Source organism: Anguilla anguilla, chromosome 11 (assembly GCF_013347855.1).
Source record: "Anguilla anguilla isolate fAngAng1 chromosome 11, fAngAng1.pri, whole genome shotgun sequence".
In the NCBI taxonomy this organism is placed as follows: domain Eukaryota; kingdom Metazoa; phylum Chordata; class Actinopteri; order Anguilliformes; family Anguillidae; genus Anguilla; species Anguilla anguilla.
The window spans coordinates 18,313,501-18,337,349 of NC_049211.1; the positions used below are offsets into that span (position 1 = coordinate 18,313,501).

The 23,849-nt window shown below is 39.0% G+C and overlaps 2 long non-coding RNA genes across 4 annotated transcripts in view; both read right to left on the reverse strand.

The window, feature by feature from the left end:
• Positions 1-6,108, reverse strand: part of LOC118208643 — a 28,664-nt gene extending 22,556 nt beyond the window's left edge. The window contains exon 1 of the long non-coding RNA XR_004761609.1: positions 6,073-6,108. This is a non-coding gene — a long non-coding RNA (uncharacterized LOC118208643). The remainder of the gene's footprint in view (positions 1-6,072) is intronic.
• Positions 6,109-6,907: 799 nt separating this feature from the next.
• Positions 6,908-23,849, reverse strand: part of LOC118208642 — a 33,748-nt gene continuing 16,806 nt past the window's right edge. For 2 of the 3 annotated variants that reach the window (XR_004761608.1, XR_004761606.1), the window contains 2 exons: positions 23,112-23,168; positions 6,908-6,988 (listed from right to left, as the gene is read on the reverse strand). This is a non-coding gene — a long non-coding RNA (uncharacterized LOC118208642). Of the gene's footprint in view, positions 6,992-23,111; positions 23,169-23,849 lie in introns of all 3 variants that reach the window. The other variant, XR_004761607.1, reaches the window with a different exon arrangement.

The window sequence follows — 23,849 nt, forward strand, 5'->3', positions numbered from 1 at the left end:
ACTCTTAGTCAAAGATATTGCTATGTCTCCATACTTTACTGCATCTTATTTCACTATAAAAAGGCGACACTGATTTCCTCATGAAATGCATGGCGTACGGTGGATGGAGTGTATGCATGCTTCTCTCTGACAGACTGAGAAGGATAGACATCTGCCCCCCTCTCTATGGTCAGTCAGCTCTGGGACATACTGCATGTCAGAACGAAAGGTAACAAATTCAGCAGGGCAGCCTGGCCATCTGTCACCAGTGCTGCTTACACAGACAAAAGGGTCAGGCTTTGTCAGGACGAGTAGGCCTCAGACACACCAGCCACCCCATTGTCCTTGTCTACCATTAACCACTACTGTCTTATCATTTAAGGATGCTGGCTGTTGCTGCAGCCCTTGCTGAAAACAGAACATGGTCCTGCAGATAATCTGTATGCCTAAAACAGACAGACCCATGCAAACTATATTTTGCGACAACCTTGATAATTCTGTTTCAATTTTCGTGACTTAAAAAAAATCGTAGAATTTTGATAGTGAAAAATAAGAAAATAAATGCCAAAATAAAGTACTGTAAATGTTATAAATAAATTCATTTTATTTTTAAAGCTAAATAAAATAAGTAAAAAAAAATAAAGTTTTGAGGGTTTAGGGAAATCTAAATATTTAAACAACAGTGAATTATTGTTTTCATTATGATAGAAAGATAACAACAATATTTAATAGTATTTCTTAAACTGCAGCACAGCAACTGAAAGCAGGAAACAGCTATTTTTGTGTGCCAGTCAACACTTTCGAACATTGCTTGAATAAATGTCAGAACATTTTTGGGTAGTTACCAAAAGATGATACTTTAAATTCCAAGCTAAGATAGGTACTGTAACATTCAATGTTTGTGTCTGTCTCCAGTCCTTGGCAAAAAAGACATTTATGAATAAATACACAAACAACAAAATGTGGTCCTGATCGATTCAGAAGTAAAGCAGCTCAAAGAAAGCATGTGCTTAATTTATTAATGAGATTCATGATGAAAGAAAATGAATTCCATGTATACCCCTCGCACATATCACCTGCCTTACTTCTTTTTGCTTCTTAGCTCATTTCAGCTTTCTAAATAAATACTGCATATAGTACATTAACCCCAGTATAGGAGCACAGGCCCATGGTTCTATCTGCACTTAATACTTTGAGTGATGAAATTAAGCTATATTTTGTCATTGCAAACAATATTCTTAGATTATTTAGAGATGTTGAGCTTGTGCAAGAAACACACATAAATGAATAAATACATTTACAGTTTAATTATTCCAGTTTTTAAAATTGAAACAATTATTAAGCATCAACAGAAAATATGCAGATAAGTGCATTTGGGTCATCATTTTCTCTCTCTTTATACAGACTTTCGTTACTCTTTATGTCCCTTTCTCCCTGTTTTTCGGTGCTATCTTTCAAAGTGCACCCTCATCTGGTGCAGTCCAAGGCTGATAAGGTTCCACAGTGCTGCGGGAAAGGGTCGATTTTCCATTATGGAATTTAATAATAAAGATAAACTGCCATGCCAATCAAAGCAGTACTTAAGGCACTCTTTAAGTGTGCCAAGATTTTTTCTCTTCATCTTCTCCCAAATTATCATCAGCAAACTTCCATAAAGTTCCATTCCCCCCACGCCAATCCCAGTTTACATGTCAGACACATCTATCTACACCCTTTCATCGCTCCAGCGAATGAAGGAAAACACAATCTGGAAAGAGGTCAGATCCCAGGCTACTGTTATGTCTGGTAGAGATAGAGAGAAATAGGAGCATGGATAGATCAATATGAAGTCATGATGCCATTCCTCACTTTGGACCACAGAATAAAATTGGCTGGTGCTTGTGTGTTGAAGACTAATTTGCACCTCTGTCCTAGTATGTGTGTGTGCGTGTGGGTGTGTGTGTGTGTGTGTGTGTGTGTGTGTGGCTGTATGTGTCTGTCCATATGTGTGCAAGCTTTGGTGTGTGTGTGCTTGTGTGCATGCATGTGTGTGTGTGTGTGTGTGTGTGCATGTGTGTGTGTGTGCGCACGTGTGTGCGTGTGTGTGGGTGTGTGGCTGTATGTGTCTGTCCATATGTGCGCAAGCTTTGGTGTGTGTGTGCTTGTGTGCATGCATGTGTGTGTGTGTGTGTGTGTGCATGTGTGTGTGTGCGTGTGTGTGGGTGTATGTGCATATTATCCATTTGGGAAGGAAGCAGCGCTCTTTAAACATGATTGTGTTCCCATTTGGATTGGAAATACAGACCAATCAGAGTCTCTGAGGCAGATTACTGTCATTAATCCCTGTGTAATCCCTAATCCATTCCATCGTGTTTGGATGTTGCACTTGGAAAAGGCTTGGCTACATTAACCTAAAACCCAGAGACATGCAAAGGATAATGGTGGAGCTGATAACCTCATTTAATACCTAATGTCCCAAACAGAAAATGAAAATGTTTCCTCTGTTTCTGCCTGATTTCTTTTTTTTCAGGAAGCTAGCCCTCTCAGATAACTGGCACTAAATCTCAAACTTCAATCATACCCATTTTATTTTCTTACAGAGTAAAATATCCAGTCAATGCAGCTCTAACAGAGTACATGAGTCCTATAGGGTTGAATTAGCACTAAACATTTTACTGTGTATTCAGTATTTAATAAAACATTTTAATTGATTTTATGAAATGTTCACATCTGTAGGAACATACTAAAACAAATATAATGAATCGGACCCTTCTATGTTTCTATTTCTCTTGTTTTCATTCAAATATTAGAAAACAGTGAAGGGTAGTATTAATGCTGAGCTAATGTGTACAAGTCTAGGAGTTTTTGAAATATTGCTTCTAATAATAGCACTGTTTTTAACAATTTTTGTTCATGTAAACAAAGGAGCGCGGGGTAATTAATCTAAAGACAATTTTAGTCAACAATCTCTGAGAAAGAAATCTTTTGGGAAATGTGGACACTACAGTTAATCAGAATTTTATCATCAATCCTTGTATCTGGCCTCTCTTATTTGGAGAAAAGTTGTAATTTATTGCAAAATAAATTAAATAAATTGTTTATCACCCTCCGCAATTAATGTATATAATTTTTAAAGCACAGAAAAACAGGTAAGCGCTTTACATGAAAATAATGATTAATTTCATAATTAAGTTAGTTCTGAACTGTTGTACTGAACAAAGAAGTTTCGGAAAACTATAAATGAAATTGAAATGAACTTATTTGAATATTTATCCCTTTGCCACTGCTCCTTGCTTTAAAAAAAAATCAGCTCAATGCATCACATTCATTTACAAATAGTACTTCTATGTAAACTCTTAAGCGCTAGAACAGACACAGTTTGTGCATTACTGATATTTATTTATTTCAACAATAATTTCCACTTTTGCCAAATGGCCGCCTCCACGCTGGAGATATGTTGAAAGCTTGACAGCTGTCAGTGCCTTGATCGTGGGGTGTGGGAGGGTGAGAGGTTGTGGATATGTGGATTAGAGAACAGTGTATCAACACAAAAACAAAACGGAACAGAAAACAGCAGCATGTCGTAAGGGTGCATAGTGTATTTCGAAATCATTATTTAGATATCCCATGTACAAGAGAATCCAATAAGGTTCTGTTTGTAGTTCCTGCTGCACAAGGTGGAATTCCCTGTGTAGAACTGGCTGTACCTGTTCAAACTGAAAAAACAAATTAAAAATAAATGCAAAAAAGTTTGCCTTGTTTTTTATTTACATATTAAACAACTTTGAGTGTGAAATCCTTCATAAATACTTCGCTGTAAGATGTTATATAATTATATATTTGTTCTCGATGTTACTGTTGGGGAAAAGTGGCATATAAAGACTATTAACCTTTTTGTGTTTTGCATTTTAACAGCCAGTTTGATTTGGGTACACAAGTATGTGAAAGAGGGCAGTAGTACATTCCATGTGCAATTAAATTCTGTCTTTGTTATCTATGACTGCTGATTTTAAAACTGCAATGACAAAGACAAGCGGCATAACAATAGCCATCTTTAACTAATCAATGAAACAATATTCCACATTACATACATTGATGCTGCTGAGTGAAAATGTAAATTCCGAATGCGTATCGATAAGAGATATAAAGGCGTGGGCTTTTTCTGCAATTGAAATTCTCAGTGTTACAATAATTGGCCTATTCTGTGCAACATAATGTTTTACAAGAGCCACTATGAAATTTATAAATTCATAACAGCATGAATGGCCCCACTTACACGTACTCAGTGATTATTATTGCATATTGTTAATCTTAAAGTATTTTTCATGTGAACTTTAAACATCCTAGCATTTATTAATTCTGTCGTCCACCATCACGTATTATACCAGAAAGATTGCCATCTCAATCATTTTATTAACTGACACAGATTTACACAGAAAAAGGGGGCTTTGGAAATTTTTATGAATTTTCTTGAGTCTCATTTCATAACCAATGTGCATTTCCAATTGTGAATCTGTCCATACTTCTTTACTGCAAATTTTAACAACCATCCCCCATTCCAGCTGGATCATTAAACTCTGATGTTCAGCTCAGCATTGACCCCAGAGTGGCAGGTGGGGCAGCTGTGTGTGGGTGTGTTGGGGGTGAATCCGTACGGTATGGGGGAAGGGGGTGATGGGGGAGATGGGGGACGCAGACAGGGTCATGACCTGACCCACCTCCACTGCTCCAGCATGGGCCGCACGCCGAGCGTCGCTTTATAGCAGGAATTATGATTAACACGGGACTTTCCAATCAGCCAGATTGCCTGAGGCCTGAGGGGTGAGGGTGCGGAGGGACATCTCTCTATGGGGCCTGCCCCCCTCTCCAGCACGTCCCCTCTGGAGCACCAGAGAGGGGGTGCAGACCTTCTCCAAGTGTCCTTTTGTTGGCAGCCTATCCGTGGAATACATATCAATTACTGTAAAAGCTTCAACGTTCCTCTCTTTTGGCTTTTCTTAATAGGATGCATGCATATATTTTGCTAAACATACTCGGGGTCGTCTCCCTTTTTAAAAATGACGATGCGCGCATGCAGTGGTGCAAAGATGTGAAGCGCGGGACTGTTCCTGTCAAGTTCCCCTTCGTCATTCCCTCCTCTGCGATTCGCAGACACACTGACGATTCCACCTCACCCCCACTCAGTGGTAGTATTACAAAACCACTTCCATAATTAAAGCCCCGTAGATAAGCTCCAGACGGGTACCAAATATTTGCCTTTAAAAAAAAGAAAGTTCTAAGAGAAGGCATTAAAACAAAGGTCAGCGTCGTTATTCTGTTGAGGTAAAGCTTATGCAATCGCTCCCCTGGCGGAGCGTGGCAGCAGAAGGAGCGCTGGGAAAACGCTGCACTCAGAGACGGTCAGCCAGCGAGCTGGCGTGAGTGTGTCTCCGCCAGGAAAGCCAGAGAGTGCCCAAAGGAGGGCGGGGGCGCGCTGGCGAATATCCCCACAACGCACAGCAAGAGAAGGATTTATGGGTGCGGCTACTTCTGCAGCATGCATATTTTACGGCCCCGCGTTGCGTAACATTCAAGGTCTGAGGTCATGCTTTCACAGTGATGAACATGTGCTGGGTGGCCCTTAAATTATCTTCACTGTTTCCTGAAAGTTCTCAACCCCCCCCCTCCCCTCCCCCACACACACACACACTCTCACACACAAACTCATAGATACTTCATTTTTTAAATGAAAATTTGAGAAGATAAAGGAAAATAGGAAGTGAGAAAGAAAAAAGGGATTTTGACATTTTTCTATATATAAAAAATAAAAATAAAAATAACAACCACACTGTTTAAAAAGCATTGCAGATAGCAATACAATCAATGTCATTTCAGAAACATAATCTATCCATGACTTCATAACCCGTCCATGACAATAGTGTATTTAATCATTTCAGTTACCACAGCTGGCTGCAATTATAAGAAGCTTCTTGATTCAAAATAAATGAAAAACATTTAGTGCTTTAAACAAAAGTGTTTCAGGTAGACTGAAATAAATGAAACCGAAATACAGATATTATGTCAGAACACTTTCGCATGGTCATTGACATGTGAGTTTGCAAGGAGCAGACTCACCTGCTTTACTCCATGCATACATTTGCTAAGGGCTTCTGGAAAACAGAAAATGGTATTTTAAAAAAAAGAAAATAAACAGTAAATGCCATGAAAAAATTCTGTCACATTAGATGAACCTATGATTTGAGTAAAAAAAAAATGTTCTTGTGCCATCTTTGAGCTTGAAAGACAGCTGAATAATATTATTCATTATGAAATATTTGTATTCAATCCCATCTTTCCAATGAGCCAGCCATTGGCCACAAGCAGCTGAATCAGGTTTGTTTGCATATACTGGACGTTTTTATTAAAAATATCCTTATCTGTGTAAAACAGACATGGTCATATTAACTACATATGGCCCTGTTACTGCTACTTCAGTCATGGAATAATTGAAATATCTCCAGCACAGCCTTTTTATATTTTAATTAAATAATTTTTCAGAATTCATGCAAATCTTTAGCAATGGTGCAATGTTTATAACAAACTTATTAATAAACAGCATCAGTCCATGGATATCAGTTTCCTTCATCATAGAACATGAAATACTTAAAAAAAACAATAAATAGCCAATTTAGTTCAAATACTGAACTAAAAATGGCAGTAATCAGTGCAACGGAAAATCAACAGCATTGCAAGAAATCAACAATGATGGATATCTACGCGGTCAACCTCTTATTCTTACATGTACCACAGCCTGACACACAGACTGACTCTGAACCAAAGGGAGATTTAATGGGATACCAAATCAAATTTTCTCCAGCCTTGATTTCCTCATTTGTCATAGCCATCATCACCCGGGCTGGGGGGTGTGGCCCTGATTCATGAATAATAATTAGATGGAGAAACAACTTGCCTGTCGCTGAGGGTGACAGCCCTCCATCGCTGATTGACAGACATCCTATACAATGCTGTGACCACTCAGATGTCTGGTTATCTGCTTGTATAACAGGAAACAAATGGGGTTTTAAACAAGGATTCAGGCGATCCACACAACTTTTCACACCAGGGTTAGGGTCAATTCCACTTAAATTCAGTCAGTTCAGGAAATTAACTGAAATGTAATTAATTAATTGAAAAGTCCTCTAGACATTGTGTGCTTTTTCAAATCATGAATTGGAATTTTAATACCTTTCAAAAACTGACTGAACTGAAATGGAATTGACCCCAATCTGCACCACATCAAGTCCTAGCAGTTCTCTATACTAAAAGCATACTTGAATAATAATAATAATGATAAAAACAACCACAATAATAATAATAATAATAATAACCACAACAACAACAACAATAATGATAATAATAATAATAATAATAATAATAATAATACATTTTATATATCCAGCACCTTTCTAAATACTCAAGGTCACCATACATTACAGCATTATAACTGTTACAAATGAAAAAATACTGACCTGCATAACATATACATAACATAATTTTTGTTATGGTAAATTACAAAAAACACATAAAATGTACCAATCAGGATTATGCGAGTACACTGCACATACAGGAACAAATTAATAGCCTACAAGTACCAAGAAGGATGGGGGGGTGGGGGGGGAGACGAGGATGCTAGAGTGAAGAGGTTTGTTTTTAGATGCTTCTTAAAAATGGAGTGTCTCACCATTATGGAGTGAGGAGAGAGTGTTCCAAAGCATTGATGCTGCACAAGAGAAAGCTCGATCTCCATCAACAGAGTGGTGGGATGTGAAATGGTTAAATGGCCTTGCAGAGGTGAGTGAGTGGGTGAATAGTATAGCCACAAGTAGGTGAGAAAGGTAGGCCATGCCGAGGAGGCAGAGCTATGGGGTGCGGAGCTGGAAGACGGGAGTTTTGATTATATAATTTATGTGTGGTTCAAATGAGAGAGAGGAGTCAAGGATGACACTGAGCATTTTCACATGAGTGGAAGGTGATATAGGGAAGCTGTCAAAGGGAAGTACAAGATTTGCGCTTTTGGATAGAGTCGATACAGAACCAGTAAGCATCAGAATTCAGTTTTGTCACTGTTAAGTTTGAGGGCGCTATGGGTCATCTAAATTCTAATGTCATGCAAACTGTTGAGAGATGAAGGAGAAAGTGGAGAGGAGGGTTTGGAGCTTATGCAAAGCTGAGCATCATCCACATAGCAGTAGAAGTACGCCATGATGACGCATGATTTTACCAAGTGCTAGGAGATAAATAATGAAAAATATGGATCCAGCACTGAACGCTGTTGAACACCCTCAGTGACAGCAGCAAAGTCTGAGCTGTGGTTCTTAAGGCATATGTAATGTTGTCTATCGGACAGGTATGATTTGAATCAGGTAAATGAAAGATGGGTGGCACCCAGGCCATCAAACATTGAGCACCTATGGTAGCTAGCTTTAGCATCCAGAACCTTCAACTCCTTACGCTACCTATTCCAGTCGTGTCTATGTAAGGTCTACTTAAAATTACATAGTTTATAAGTCATATTTTCTTCAAGGCGTCAACAACAACCTAAATTATATGGTTAAATTGTAGGACAGAGACATCAGATTCAGGTGTACTTTGTTCTTGATAAACCAACTTCTACTGAACATCACTGAAGCTCTCAGTGCATACGTACTCTCATTATCATTTTGTTCCTATGGAAATTGTATGTGTCGTGGATATAAATGGATGTGGACAGTTTTGTTGAAAAAACAAAAACAGTTACAGTGCATCCAACTACAGGAAATAGGAGAAAACCCTTCTTCTTAAACCCTAGGCTTCTTTCTGATACGCATCTGGACATCAGTCATCAAATTACAATTCTGATTAAAAGCGCACATCTATTAGTATTTATCATACTGAGCTTGTCATGTGTTCTTATTTTATATATTTGTTTTGAAGATAATGTCACTATCTACATCAGTAGTGTAGTATGACAGTAAGGAGGATTGTAAATTTGGAAATATATGACGATAGGCTTTTGTGTACAACATTATTTATTTCAGACAAATGTAATATTCCATCCATCCATCCATCTATTTTCTTAAACTGTTTATTCCTGGTCAGGGTCATGGGAGGGCTGGAGCCCAGCATGTGCTGAGCAACAGAGAGGAACACACCCTGGATAGGGCCATCACAGAGCCCACACACCATTTACTGCCGCGTTCACACCTTGGGGGCAATTTAGAGTCTCAAATTAGCCTACTTTGGACTGCAGGAGGAAACTTGTGTACCTGGCGGAAACCCACGTAGACACAGGGAAAAAATGCAAACTCCATATAGAGCAGGCCCTCGGTCAAGAATCAAACTTGGTACCTTCTTGCTGTGAAACAACAATGCTATTCCCTGTATCAACGTGCCACCCCATTATGCCACCCCAAATGTAGTATTCATGTAAGTAATATCATGCTGTACAAGCTTCATGATAAAATAACATAACTACTATAGTGGGTAGGAAGGCATGGTGATGTAGTTTGTGCAAGCACACTGTCTTGAGCAAAGCAACTGGGGTTTTGAAATATTCTACAAAAAATATCGTTAAGATAATAGCAATAAGGTGATAACAACCAAATAATTGTAATTACTTGGATAGGCCTTACAAAAGATGGCTTACCTCAAGTATTAGAGAATTATGAGAAGTACTAATAAGCCAATACTATCTTCTAAGTTAAGCAGAACATATTCATTCAAATTTGCATGTTTACCTAGAAAAGACCAGAAGTAAATTCCCAATTTGCCTAATGATGCCATTTTTGAAAACAGGCAATCCAGATAATGTTGCTGTTCTCTTTATTTTCGGTGCAAAAAAACGACACTCTTTTTATTATGGTAAATAAAATAATTTTAATAATTCATGATGAAATCATTATAATCAGTGCTCAAAATGTAGAACATTAACAATTCAGGAGATGTCTTATATAAGATAGTATTTTAATTTCAATTTTTAATATTTAAATTTGAATTCTGGAGGTTACTATACAAAAATACAAATTACGTGTCCCATGTTACTCAGATTATTCACATTGTTACACAACTTAAGCAGTATGGACGTTGTAGCTTCAGACATTTTGTTGTTTTAGCTCCACTGAACTGCACTGTTTTGCTATTAACATTTCAAAGAGGTTCAAGCATATGCAGCTGTGATTGCTGAACCTGCCGACAGAAATAGTACTGGTAAGTCACTAAAATAGCTAATTACTAATTGCTTTCATTTTACAAATGGGATCTTCCTGAATTTATTTTATATTTTTTGATTAGGAGAACACATACAGACAACAGGTTAGACCTCTGACAGAATACCATCAATGGGTCATTTGAGTGCTGTATTGTTAAACTTGCTGACACAAAAAGTATTTAAATTACTTTCAATGAAATATGAAGTAAGGTAACTGCCCAGCTAATGTGACAACATTGCAAGAAAGTTGAGGAACATTCTGGATAGATTCCTATTTGGTTGTGGGACATTGTTGAACATTGTTAATTTTTTTGATAAATTTAACCATGTCAAGTGCATGCCAAAAGCACATTCTCTTTTAATAAGTGCCTTGAACTTGTAGGCTATGTATTTTAAAGCATATGCATTTGATAAGACAGTTATTATACTTCCGTTAGAAAAAATGTTTCTTTTCAATGTGTATAAAATGCACTTTTTTCTTCCCGTAGGTATAATTACACTTTGTTAGTAGTCGCATATTACCTAGCCTACCTAGCCAGGTGGATAGGTAGTTCATCTGCTAATTAGCAGTAGCTGCCCAATTGTTGAAATGTATTAAAAAAATGTATCTATCAAATGAATGTTGACTTCAAAAAATAAAAAAGTAAATAAAAAATGAGACCAATGGAGCTCTGCTCATCTCCGATCAGATCCTATTACAGCAGCCAACAGGGATTTCCTCCCCCCGCTTTGAGAGGACTCAGACCGGGGATGAGCCACGCGGATTACCCCGGACATTGAGAGAGGACTTGACCTTGGGTCCCACCGCTCGCTCACAATGCACCCACGGGCCTGGCGTGCCCAGCGCCAGCACTGTCACTCCACAGAGAGCCGGGTGAGGGCACGAACCAAACAAACTGGCACCGCTCGCTGTGAATTTCCTCTCCGCGGGGAAGAGGGGGCTGGTGCTTTTGTGATTATGGAAATGAAGCAGGTATGCATGAATTTACATATCAATGCAGCTCTAAAGTGCACCCAAAAACATGCTACAATGAAATCAAATATAAGTGCACTTAGACACTGCACTGGAATACAGTATAGGAATGGATGCATAAACATTAGCAGCCAGAGGGGGAAAAAAAAATTTCACAGCTATGTGAAGATCTACAGAGACATATAGAGTGGGTGTGGCACTACAAAGCGAGGTAGACCTTGGCTGTTAACACATTAAAGAATCATAAATTCTAATTGTTTAAATTCCATTGTATCCTCTGACTGTGACTGTTCTCTTCACCTGATGTCATGAAGTATAGCAGGTGAACTGAGTGAAGGGCGTATACTGTTGGTGCAGTGTGAGAGACAAGCTTTAAAGCACGTAGCTCTGCCTAGTGTTTCTCATGAAAGTACATGACTTTGGCACAGATGCATACAAATCAATACAACCAAGTACCGTGGTCTGTTCAGTTCGAAATGTACATAGAACCTCCAACTTGACACCTGCCATTCTTATTACAGTTCCCTAAAGCCTGTACATCATCATGGGTTACAGTGGGTGAGGAACTGAAATGTAATTGTTTTGTAGTTATATCCATCTACGCATAGAAGTAATACACTTGAGTTATCCATCATGTCATTAATAACCCAACCCTCATCTGCTGCCACAGTCTTCTCCTGTGCATCCACTCACCCAGGTATTATAATACAGGTGAGCTGGGTAAGGGGTACCTCCTCTCCTACAGGTCTGGTTGAGCGCCCATGAGTCATCTCCTGTAGCAGATCCTCTTCCCTGGCTGTCCCTCAAAACTGCTTTTCATTGATTTGAAGATGGGAGTCGAAACAGAAATAGAACACCTCTAACAATGGACTGTACAGGTCCAGCACTTTCAATGAACTGCTCAATCCTGAAGCAAATTCCATCCCATACCTGTATCCATTCACTACTTTCACTGTCACATGTGGACCTATGTTCCCAGCTTTATTTATATTTAATTCATATCTGACAAGGGCCCACAAACGACACCCCAGTCCTAACCCCATACCTCATGCTTGCAAAATGCACTGATGATCCACTATTAAAATTTCAGCCATCAAATTATTCCCCCCCCAGCACACACATGCACACACAAAAACATGCAGTTATGCAGTTTAAACCATTTGAATCTTGCACCAAATACCTCTCCCTCTCTTTACCTCCCTCTTCTTTCTGTCTCTCTTCTCTCTGTCTGTCTCTCTCCATTGTCTCCGCCCTAAAGCCTCAACAAACTAAATTGTATCTAGAGTGGCACTTAGCAAAAACTCTCTAACATTCACAGGTTCTTGTTAGGATATGTCATGCTGCTATTTGAGAAGCAAAAAAAAATGTAATGAAATGCAATAAAATATATGTGGGGAGGATACAATGCTGGGAGCAGGAATTTCTCAAAGGACCTTTAAAAACACCTGAATTCACAAACACACACAAATACACCCCACACATGCTCCTCACACCCGGCAGAATGGTGGTAAGAGCTAAGAACCTTGGGGCAGCTCAGGGACAGGGAAAAGACAATTACCCATAAGCCGCCCCAGTTGATGCAGTTAGGTAACAAGGAGGTCAAGTAGATCCGACCACCAGAATAGCTGCAGCCTAGCAGAGCCATACAATGGAGCAGTTTCTCTAGGGGTCCAAAGTCACAGGTGCTGTTCGGCACTATATATTCATGTTACAGTGTCAGAGAGCTCACCAGGAGGACAGAAACACTCAGCACTGCAAGGTGCAGGTGATTCAGAAACTCTGTATCTCACCAACACCAATCAGCCAGCAAAATACAGTATTAAGAACAAAGTTCTTCTTTGTCTGTTACGATAGGAATAGAAGGCAGCAGAGAATGTTTTAGCTAAGTAGGGGGAAAAAATTACGTCAAAAATAAAACAAGATAAACAATGAGCGCTGAAAGTAAATCGCAAAACAATGCAAAGCGAACAATATTCAGAAATGACAATAAATGAAGCCGTGGCTGCTTCTCACACCGCTCTTGGTTCACCACTCTGTCCCGGGTGATTTCTCACCACAAACCAATCTGTTCAGTGATCAGGGAGGGAGGCTACCATCTGGGCCCAGCTACAGCGAGAATCCCAAAGCCCTGAAATGCATGGAGCAGCAGAGCAGCCATCCATCCCGAAAGCTCAGGACTGCATTCTATTCTCCCATTCTACCTGTACGCTGGGGAGGGAAAAGGAGGGACGGTGTACAGACAGATATGGAGAAAGCTGCGTGAACAGGAATCTATCGTCTCTCTACTGTGACTGTGTATCGTCTGTTTATCAAAGAAAAATACTAATGTTGCGGAAAAATTGACAGCTGAAATCTACAGAACCCCTCCAATGGGGATCCTGTGATTCGGCAATTTTCCATGTCTCTGTAGCATATTCCATATTCATACACAACGTGCAGCAAAAATGTACAATAAAACACATGACATGAGTCCTACACACTGAGCTCTCATGGCATATTTTAGCCAGTCACCCTTAACAGGACAGTGAATCCGACCAATCAGTGAACAGGAAGCAGCAATAGGGTCACTTGCGAATTAGGCTACTGTGTTCCCTCCCCTCCCCCATTACTTCAACTGAAGGTCAAAGTGGCTGAGCTTTTGAAGCAGTCCATACAAAGCACTTAATAAAACTGACAGACACATTTCAATTTGAACCAACAACGGAGGAAGCCCCATACTATATTAGACATCTGTACCTAAAAAATCCAGGGGAATTTCAATTGCCTCTGTTTCTCTTTATAACCGGCCTGTGGAGCCTTGGCTGGGGCTCAGGGAAAAGAACACTGTTGCTAGGCAACCGGTTGTGGTTGCCATGGTGATTTTAAGTGGAACAGCTGGTCCAATCAGTATAAACTGCGGGCAAGTGGAGGCAAAGCCAGCAAATTTAATGCCAGTGGAGACAGGAAGGGTTGCTGTTGAGGCATGCATGATGGCAGAGCGGGAAGTGTGCCTCTTGTAAGTGGTGGACAATACAGGGCCCTACGATTAGAAACAAGCCCCCTAATGAATATGTATTCAATTAAGCTCCGTTCTAAACTTTAATGCTAGGATTCCTGTAGTTCACAGCTCTCTCTTTATGAATTAACTGCTTCTAATTGCAGTGTTTTACTCATTAATCAAAAGCAATTGAATGGGTATTTTATGTCAGTAAATAAACTTTTGTGTTGTGACCTTTTCGTTTCTTTCTTGTATTGAACATGTTCAAATGAAATATGATCACATCAACACATTTTTTTCATTGAAGCTGGCCCCTTGAGGTTTTTATATGAAAGAGGCAATCTAATGTACATTTTAGGAAAAGCAGCCTTTTAATAAAAGTATAAGAATTGTCAGTGTTGCGACATCTGCCTTCTGTCTCAAGAAAGCAGCACTTTTTTTATTAAGCAGTAGTACCGGTGTCATATACTCACACTGTTGCCTTGGTCAGCGTTACTGTTGGGAATGCTGCAGCTGGGATGGGATGATGAAGTAATGAGCATTCTTATAGACATGCTCTAGGGAAAAAAAATACAACCACGGCAGCAGTCACTGCTGATTTCCAATTACCCGAGAAGCAGAGCGGGTCTGGATGCTTTAATTTGCAGGAATATTAAAAGGGGGGTCGCTCAAAGATCCTTAACAGGCCATGTCTCAAACAGAAAAGAACAAAAACAACATCAACGGCAACAACAAATGCCGCGATTGAGAATAGATTATTGGCGATCTCACAAAGTAGCGAGTGAAGGTTCCATTAATAATCCACGCTGGACTGTCTGTTATTCTAGGCATGACAGGGGGAAAAAATGATGGAGGCCTCTGATCATAGAACAAAGAATGTACAGGTATGGAACACAGAACTGCCATTTTCTTTTTTCTTGTACCGGGTGAAATCTCACATATGTCACAACTGCACATCTTTGATGTGAAAGGACAAGTCGACAGTGAAAGGTAATCTTCAATTCTCCTTCTTTGCAGTGCTTGCATTTTATTTAGTCACAAATGCAAAATTTTGTTCTGCTTATTTTTCGTGCAAATGGAAAATACACATTGGGCCCTATGAGCAACATGAGGTTAAAAAAGGCTTCCTTACAGTTGTTATTCATATAGAAGACCAAACCACAAAGCAGGAGAGTTCATTTTCACCCGCAGAAACTGTACAGCAGAGTTGTCCATTGTCAATATGTACACTACGTGCACCTTCCCCAGTAAAGCCAACCAAGTCCATCGCTCGGTTCATTGGCTCTTTGTGCGAATGTCATGCTGAAGCCATCCACCACTCTATCCATGTTTGATCAACATATAGAACAGACTCACCTTTTTACCTCAGGTGACATAATCAATAATTATTATCAGTGTCATTATTATTATTATAATTATTATTTCATAATTTAATACATTAAATTAAAAATAATACTTTTTCTAAACACATTCTATAGAGAAATGTCTTTGCCTTCCAGATTCACCCTTTTTTAAACAACCTTTTTCCAAAAGGATATGCAATCACCAGGGATGTGTCAAGGACTGTATAATTATATTGTAAGCCAGATCTGCTTTTCGGAAACCATCCTGGGCACATCAGTGACTCAAGCTGTCTGTGCCGTTGAAATAAAAGTGAGTGACAGACTGTAATAATAACAATAATAACAGTAATAGAAAACAATGCAAACCACAGACATTACAATGCCAGCAAGTGTAAATAGTAGCAAGCCTTTGAAAATGTATTGTGTTCAGCAGTGATATGAATTTTCAAAGCATCTACTCTTTGACACAGGAAGCTCAGAAGTAGTTAACCCTCTATGGTGTCATATATCACTTGTAATATGTGACTTAAAACATTTATTGAATGGCTGTATTTCATTAAGGATCATACTATTTCGAAGAAAAGGCAATGCTATGCATACTCCAGGCCAGAATACCTTATGCGACCAAGTCTGAGAAGCAGTAAGTAGTTTTTATAAAAAGTAAAAAAAAAATTTTTTTTTAAAACTTAGATACAAATAAAAGAAAATACAAATAAAAGTGGCTGATTTTCCCTCATGAGCCTAACACCCTGATTATAATATGGCATTTACATCCTACCATTCTTATAACTGAAAATGTACCTTAATAATGATACACCAGCAGCAATAAACGTAGCACGACTGCTATACATGCTTCAGTGATCGGAATGCAAAATGGTAATATGCATATTTAAAAATGTTGGTTTTCTTGGTTGAGACCTTGAAATATTTTCTTAGTTGCATCCTTTATTTGATGTGGGAAAAGATGCAAACATGTGAGATTATATTATATAACCATTAATATTATATCCATTGTAGAAAACAAGTAGCTCACATGAAAACACAAAACAATTTAAATATGCAAAATATATAATATTGCAATGTCTTCATTTAAATTATTTCAAAATTGACTAGATTGTCAATACTTTTATAAGTAAGGCGAAAAATATAAATCACTACTCCTGACATTCAAGGCAGATGTCCTCTCTACAAGGAACAAATCGCAGGAATTCCCTACATAAACCATGTGCTAAATAATAACCACAGTATATAGCTTGCTAATGGGCACCAACTTTATCAATATGACCGCGACTGAATTTTGGTTAGAGAAGGGACATTTACCTATAACGTCTTATTAGAAAAATTAACAGATTATTAAGGTTATTATTGTTGTTATGGTTACAGCAATTATGATTGTTATTCCAAGGCAATTTTGTTTTGTGGCAAAGCACAACCAGCTTTATTGTGTTTGTAAAGTGAGCCTTCTATTCTCTACATGAGATAGTGTGAATAATTATTTAAATTATTATATTTACCCTAGCGAAAATAAAACAAGTGGAATTTTCCTTTTCACATGAGAAAATCAGTTTCACATGTAACTTTCACACTTTCACATGTGAATTAAAACACGTGACTGGCTTTTTCACATTTGAATGAAAATTTCCACATTTGAAAAGAAGATAGGTCACTTATATCATCAGTCATTTATATCTTCAGATTTTCATGTCACTGATTTTTTTAAATGTGAACTACAATTTCCACATGTCAAACCAAACATTTGACTTGAAATAGCATAGGTTGCCTTTAACCGCTCTCATTTTATAAGTGGGATTATTTTTGTAGTTCATACTGTATGTGTACTCTTCACATGCAGGGTTCTTGGTTTTTTTAGGGGTAGCATTGTATTAGAGTCAAGTTTTATGTTGTAAGATGAAATGAACTATGCATTTAGGCTTGAAACAGTCACTGCAAAAGCAAAACAAAGAAAATGTGCACAGAGAAATTATCCTATTCATATTTTTTCTGTTGAAATTTTATGGGGCGCACACTGGACTAACAAAAGAAAGGAGAACAAAAAATGACAGTAAACATTTTTTAAACTTGCCAATGTGCAATCTTTTAAATAAATGGCAGAACACACACCAATGAAGATTTTGCATTTTAATCATTCACTAATTACGGCATGTGCACAGAATCCATACACAGTGACAAACGTGTGAGCATTTACTGCATTTAAATGGTAGGCTTTACTTTGTTTGAGCCAGAAAACATTGTCACGTTATAAAATCATGTGCAATGACATTTAAATTCATAAAGCCCTTTTATATATAGAAAATGTAAATTACCATAGCACAACACATTTTTCTGACAACCTTAAAACAACTGTTTATTATTTTCAAACTAGAATAGCCTGCATGTTGACTGTATTAAAAAAACTGACATCCCTCTCTGTATCTGATATTATTACATGTGCAGAACACTCACACAGGCACACATACGCGCACGTGCACACGCGCGTACACACACACACACACAATAATAAAGTACAATAAAATTTATAAAGGTTAGGCAAATAAGTAATATGGAATTAAAAGTCAGTTTTTGTTTTAGGCCTGTTTACAATACAAGACATATTGTAATTGGCCCAGAGGCTCAGCCTACACAAAGGCCTCAATATTGCGAGGGAAGAGAGGTGGGGGTGGGGGTGGGGGTTCTTTTTCTGGCCACTGCACAATCAAGGGTGTGTGCGTGTGTGTGTGTGTGTGTGTGTGTTTGCGTGTGCTATCTGTGATTTTAAGAAGATCTGATTCAATTAATTTGACTTGGGAACCTTTTTTTCCGTGGGACAATTTTGCAAGGATTTGCCTGATTTGATGGGACAGGCTGTGCATGCGGGCGGCATGTCATTGTGAAGTGGGCTGCGTCGGGCACGCTCGGGGTGTAAACATCGACTCGCCAGCGCATGATGAATCAGAGAGGCTGCAGTGACCGCAGCATCTCCTTTAAAGCACACGTGTAAATGCACGCTCATGCAGGGAATACATTTCCTAAACCTTTTGAATATGAATGCAAGGGCCAAAAACATTTTTTTATTGCATTAGAAAAGTAAATATGACCTGGAAGCTGCCATTGTGTTCAATGTTTTAGAGAAATGTATTCCTTGCTAATGATAATTATGAAAGTGTATTTACTTCTCTGACTGAATCCATGCTTATCAGAACAAACAAATTTACGATATAGTTCTTGCAACTCAAAACCCAAAGGGAGAGACATATCACCGCCTCTACAGGTCCTGTGAAGAACAGCCTATTTTTGTAAATACATTTCAATCAAAATCTATTACACAGGCAAACATTTCTTGTGGGAAGCCAATTTAAGCAAAGGAAATGGGTCTTGGCTCATATGGGACTTAAAAGAAGGAAGCTCTGTTTCCCCTGGTGGTGGTTGCAACCACTGAACGTGTTAAATCTACAATGACTTCTTCAGCCAGAGTCCTAAATTCTTCACTCAAAAAAAAAGATAAATAAATAAACAACAGTAATAATAATTTTTAAAAAATAATAATAATAATCAATAACAATATTATTTTTCACAAAACTTCCATGTTCTGATTCACATATATTTCAAGCAGGAAAAATATGAAATGATGCGAGTGTCACAAAAGGAAGTATTGATTTTGGTACTGTATGTATAGCCATAGCGCTGGGGACTGCGGCTGCGTGTTTCTGGGCAAAGTGAAAGTGCTGCACGCGGCTCGGCTCTGGGGCGGGCGCAGGGAGCAGGATCCCTCATTCTGAGGGTCAGAGTGCCTCACATTACGGGTCGTGCTTCATCAAGCCAGGCGGTAATGCATGGCTGAGATGATGCAGCCCACCACAATAAGCAAAGCCCCCTGAATAGATTGGTCCAGTCATGCTAAAAAATTGTTTTCCTACATTAGCGGTGCCACAGAGAGGAGCGACCAGGCTGGAGGGGGTTCTCCTGGTCATTAAAGTTCAAAGAAAGCTTCATTCGGTTCACAATCCTTGAAGAATCAACTGACCGCTTCCCCATCACCCCCAGACCAATGCATTGAGTCTTCACTCTGCACATAAAACTGCAGATATCTTAGATGCAGAGGATCCTGGGAGAGGTTTCCAGGGAGACAGGACCGTCTCCTCACAGCGCCTTCCTGACAAGAAATCGGTAATGAGGGAAACCATTAACTTGCATCTCAGGAGTCGGCACCCATAAGTAGACATGGAGATCAGAGGAAAGCTAGTGACTAAGGATGAGCTGAAGCAATGAACAACAATACCATTGGATTTGTTTCAGTCCAGTTGCTTATCCAAAGATGCAAGTCCTATAGTCCATTTCAGAATCTTTTTTTTACATTTCAAGGTACTAGGGAGATGTAATCATATGCCTCGAGGCACAGTACAAGTGGAATACTGGGATTAAAACCTGTCTGAATGCTGAACCTTGGACTCTGCTATACTGAAGCTCACTATTCAGCAGAAGTTCGTTTTGAGTTCTGTTGGGACGGATGAGATACTTGCAAACAGTGCTCATCCGACAGCAACACGTCTCCTTCCTCAACCTTACACAATTTTGTCTGAGGAAAATTCAGTGATCTCAGGCAGGCAGCAGAATACAATGCACAACTAAGGATTAAACTGAATGAAACCCAAATTGTCACCAACACACACACAGACCCACACCATCAAGCTAAATAAAGAACAGCACTACTGCAAGATAGAGAGTGGGGCAAATGAGTGTGTAAAGTGCAAGAATATGTGTATGTGTGTGTGTGTGTGTGTGTGTGTGTGTGAGAGTGAGAAAGAGAGAGAGAGAGAGAGAGAGAGAGAGACCAAAGGAAAAAAGTTAGGTTCATACTACCCCCTCTGCTGACGCTTTAACAAGCCTATAATGGACACTTTTAAAGATCCAACTAGGATCTACTCCAAAACTAACTGATTTAGAAAGGGCCTGCTCCTGTGGGCTGTGGCCAATTCTCTCTCCCCCTGATCTACCGCCAGCTTGTGCAGCAGCCTGCATTGTGACTCATTGTGTTTGGTTACTGAACCACAGGCAATACCAGTTTATAGCACAATAAAACACTGCAAGGAGGCATTAATTGGGTATAATAGCCTGGAATAATTTAGCACCTTCACAGAGGAAAAAAATCTATTTATGAACCGATCTTGCCAAATATCACCTCCTCCGGCAGCCCGGTCTTCAACTTTATAACCACAACATCACAGCTCGAGTCTCTCCTGGCTTGGTGCGGCTTCTGGCATTTTTATTTAAAGAGGAATGAAAAAACAAACAACCAGAGAAAAAAAGAGAGAGTGCAAGTCATGGCAGGCTGTTAATGTATTTGGTGGACAATGATGGTGGTTTTAGGGGTGAGAGTGGCCAGGCATTACAACATTTCATTGACTGTGTTAAACACTGCCATGGCACTGCAAACACGGCAGCCAAAGCTGAACTTCGAGGGTATGACTAAACTGCATTTTCACACACTTTCATCAGCACAGAAATGATCCACAATCTGGCTGAGTGTCATGCTCAGGTCTAATGGTACTTTACAGAAACAAGACGGAAAAGACATGGAGGCACTCTGGAAAACCCTGCAATATGACTGCTTGGTGCATCATCTGCAAAAAAATGGCTCCAATCAGATGGCTCAAAAGGAAACGGAACTGGCCGTGTTCAGAACAATTAAAGGGATGCCCCCTTTCCTCCCTCACAGTTCCCTGAAAGGGAAGGAGGGTGAACTGTTCACAATTACACCGTGCCGTTCTTTCACAACCGAGCCGCGCAGCACAAATAAAATCAAATAACCAGCTTCTCTGTTATCGCAACTGATTTTTTCCCATGCAAAGCCAGGCTGCTATTTTCTTTTTTTTTTTAATTACAAATATCAAAAGGAGAGTGGGAGCCCTGTATGTACATAATTGGCACTTTATTGTCAAATCAAATTCATATCTGGAGCTGCCCTCTCTCTGCCGCTCGCAGTCGGCTGCAGTAATAAAGGTTAGACAAAAGAGCCCTCTTTCAGTGGCCTGATAAACACCCAAGTGCCAGTCAATAAAACCAATCATTTCTAATCTCCTTATGGGAGTCCGTAGAAGTATTTCAGCCATCTCAGGAGCATTTGCCAAAGACCAAAGCAAGCACAGGTATAATAAAATTCTAACCTCTTCTGAGATCAAAAACGTTTAATCTATCCTGTACAGTTCTGGGTTCCAAGCAAAGCTATGTTAAATTTATGTCTAAAAAATAATAATATTTATCACTACACTTTGAGACCCAGGAAATCTGTGACCTGATTCTATCTGTATTTGAATATTTGGCGAGGGTGAGTTTAATTGATTCCAGGGAGACGTTCATAGGGTGATCTTCTTGACTGCTTTTATGGAATCAAATAAATGTATTAAGAAACTGAAACAGTTTTACATGTCTGACACCACATCACATTTTTCAGTCCAAATACACTAAAGGAATATTGTCACCCATGTGATTGGGTGAAACAGTAAAGTTGGAACCTGCCTTAAAGCTGTAGGATATCAACAACATTTTAATTTGTATTATTATCCAAATCCCTCATCCAGGGTGATTTCTGGATGTTCAAGACACTGAACTTTCAGAAATGCAGTTATACAACTGTGCTCTTACAGTTTTGTATATTTCTCCCTTCCAGGTATTATCATATTGCAAAAGGTAAAAACAGAACCGAAAGGCCCCACCCAGGACAAAAGCACAGGACTTTAGGTCCCAACTCAATGTCTGAGGCCAGTGCGTATTTTATTAACCACACTGAGTATGCATATGGCAAGTGGGGATCACCATTTAATATCTGCGGTTTTCCTTTCAGCAGCAACAACATTGTAGCTGAGGTAAGAGCAATAATACTAACTAGTACCCAGTGCACCTAACAACATCTTATGAAACATGACTCAGTGGTCCCCTCTGCATCCTGAAGATAGGCTTTAAAAAGAATAGCTAAATTTTTTCTTTGTATACGGAAATGAGAAATGAGGTTCACTTGAGAGGAAAGGAATTGATGGACCTCAGCACAATGAAATGAGTGGCATGGATCCTCTAACTGTGGCAACTCATACACTGTGACGCTGTGAATGGCAAATGAGGTAGGCGAACACAATGTAGCATTCCTTACTCTTCCATTTAGACAGTAAATTTGTTCAGAAGGTAATTTTAGACTAGTCTTTACTCTGTTCCAGCATGTGAGAGGTTTTGTCATCTGCATGCTTTGGTGAGTCATTTCAGCACACTGGCAATGTAATGAAAATGAAGTGAAACGCATCACCTTAAGCTTAATTTCAGTCAACAGAACTGTTACTTTTGTCAAACCTGAGAAAACATTTTCTTTTCCATTGGTTTCTCGTGATGAATCAAATTCTTTGGATGCTTTCTGTAGTAAAGCATGATCATTACTGAAGTATGTCTGAAGGAAATCACTTATAAATCAAAATTTAAAAAATGAAAGTCACCCACAAATCTGAGGCAAAATTACAGTAGACAATAATCTTCACAATCTATTTTGCTGGTGGTGCAGATTGTGACTAAATAAATAATGCCTTAAATGTGTTATTTTATTTCATTTCCGAAATTAGCCATCAAGTGTAACAGAACGTGGAGGCTAGGCTTTACCTCTCTGAATTTTCAGTCTTCATCTTCTCTCCCACACCATCTGTCTCTGCTATCCATCTGAGAGGAATGAGAGTCAGAAGTAAACACTTTGCCAATAGATTTGAACAGATGTTTACAAATAATACATTTTGAACAGCACTGTTATTTTATCATTTGTCATTTAAAAAATAATAAATAAATAAATAAATGCATGCTGTTGGGTGACTGGTGATATATTAATAGAGCTACTAATGGATAATCACATGTTTAGACAATTCCGCTGAATTGATTCTGGAGTTGTTGACTGTAAATGTTTGCAGAACATGACTATTTCCATGTAGTTTTTTTTTTTTTTGACAAGAATAAATGAAGCTTGAAACTGTTCCTTTGTTCTTTTTAATTTCACTAAATACAAATAAATAAATAAATAAATATAAAGAATCACAGGGCCGTTAATGGCTTGGCTAAGATGAAATTTCATGGCGCAGGGAGAGATTTTCTCCTTTTGCCAGAATGATAGCTCCCTGCATGTTCCTCCTCTCTTCCTGGATCTTGCAGGTTGATTTTGAACGGTAACCTTTCACACCGCTTCTAGATACTGAATTTTCTGGCTCAGTAAAGCCTGGCGTTATGAAGCCATCCCCCGAATTTACCAGTCAGCAAACCGAGAGCTCAAATGCTATTACCTCAGATGCTCGGCAGCTAGATCAGACACGACAGGCCAACCTCACGCCAACTGTTAACACAGCTGTATGCAAA